A 2,143-nucleotide genomic window follows, 5' to 3' on the forward strand; every position below is an offset into this window, starting at 1 on the left:
GTCAAAAGGCGTTATTTTCCATAAACGCCGTAATTGGTTCTTTAATAGTGAAATACCCTTCTTGCAGCTTTCTGGACAAAAACCTTGCACTTGTAAATGAGAAAGCTAAATGTGACAGTTTCACCCCATTTGTTTTGTAATAGGCTTTACAATTTGATATTTTATTGCCCTTAAGTTCTGTGCTGAGCAAGACTTACTTTTTAAACACTTGAGTTGCTCTTATCTTTTAAATATAAATATATTTAAGTGTTTCTTTTAAAAATGTAAATACATGCTCAATTTGATCAAAATATAGCAGTGATGATGGGCTAATGGAAGCTCCCTTCTTTCCATCTCATTTTCCAAATAAAACCAATATGAACTGAAGCTTAGCTCTAGACTTTATGCTAAAGCTAACAATGCATTTTTCAAAGGAAATGGTTACTATTTATTTACAACTTGTTTTTACACTTAAAGTTATCTTCTGATCTGGTTATTTGGTCAGGCTTTGTAGAACTATCATTCTTTTCTGTATTGTAAGGGCGTATCAGGTTTATTCAATCAATCTTTGTGATTGATGTTCAGCTTGTCTCCAAGTTTCACTATTATAAATAATACATAGCAAACATCATTGTCCCTACATCTTTTGTATATATATGTGATTATTTCTTTGGCACAAATGTCCAAATGATAGACTTACCCAGTTAAAATGTGTACCTGTTAAATATTTGATAAATGCAAATAGTCTTCAGAAAGGTTATAACAGTTTACACTGTTTCCTCACATCTATTTTAATACCAGATACCATGCATTTTTGAAAACTTATTATTAATGATGTTTAAGAAATTGCTATTCATGTTTTAATGGAAGGAAAGTGGACAAAACACATATTCACTCAACAAACATTTATTGAAAACCTGCAGTGTGACAGACATCATTCTAGATACTGGGATAATAGGCAATAAAAATTTCCACTCCTGTGTAGTTTATGATCAGAGTTGCTGTGGTCAATTAAGAAACAATGGTATACTTAAGGAGATCTAATAAAAAACACGGGCAGGGTTGATGAATTACCTGTGACTAGTGACAGTAGGGAGCCATTATCACCACAAGAACTGCTATGGAGGCAGGAAGTATTAACTACAACCTGGCAGAAAAGGGTGCACCTAAGGGAGCTGTGACCTTACTAATAGAAACATTGTGGCCAACTCAAGTCTCAGCATAAGGAGCCAAAGGTATAAACATCCAAACTTCATTTGCTTTCCACCCTCTCATGTCTTATCCCCTAATGAGAATTAACATTCCCCTACGCTGTGCAGTTCTTAGAAGCGCATCCACATAGTCTCTCCTCCAGAGCTCCTTGTTAATTTTCCAGTTATATTTCTTCTTAGCCCTGGAATACCAATCAACTCACTGAGCCATTGGTCACGAATCAATATGACTCTTAACATGTCTCCTTCTGTGCTAGCTGCAGCAGCAGATATACTAAAATTGGAACAATACAGAGAAAATTAGCATGGCCTCTGAGCAAGGATGACAAGCAAATTCGTGAAGTGTTTCAAATAAAAAAAATAACAAATGTCTCCTTCCATACAAAATGAAAAATCAAATATACCTCTCAAAACTCTGTCCATAGGGAGAATTTTTCTTTACCAGAGTCTTTCAGGGTTAACTCTGAGTGGGGCTGTAATGCAGCAGCCATTCACTTCCAGATGATGTCACCACACCTTGCAGACACATCTATAACCCAAGGAGGGTGTTTTTCCTCCTCTGGAAATGTCAAATGTTTATAGTGGACTTCCCATGGGGCTCTAAGGAGCATGAAGGATCAGGTGTTAAGGTAGTAGGAGTTAGTACCATGTGAGTGTGCACCACTTGCTTATACAGTTTGCTTGTATCTTCTGGTCTTGTAATTACCATTCCATTTAACAAAGGAATAGTCTTTCATACATCCAATACTTTGATTCAGTAAAATAGATTATCATGCTCATGATAGATATTTTGAGTCACATAGTCACTTGCTATCCCATGTTTAGGGAGTTTAGTCTCTATGAGGAACCCAGTAGCAAATCAGAAGCTGGTTTTCAAATGGAGGATAGTTATCATTGAAGTAAAGGCATACTTTACTCCAAAATCCTGGGAGCCTGAGCTATATTGAGTCTTC

The 2,143-nt window shown here is 36.1% G+C and overlaps 1 pseudogene; it reads left to right on the top strand.

Annotated features, from left to right (window-relative positions):
• Nucleotides 1–1,447: 1,447 nt before the first annotated feature.
• On the top strand, nt 1,448–1,547 carry LOC122233380 (annotated as a pseudogene).
• Nucleotides 1,548–2,143: the final 596 nt, after the last annotated feature.

The sequence above is a fragment of the Panthera tigris genome, chromosome D4 (assembly GCF_018350195.1).
Source record: "Panthera tigris isolate Pti1 chromosome D4, P.tigris_Pti1_mat1.1, whole genome shotgun sequence".
Lineage (NCBI taxonomy): Eukaryota > Metazoa > Chordata > Mammalia > Carnivora > Felidae > Panthera > Panthera tigris.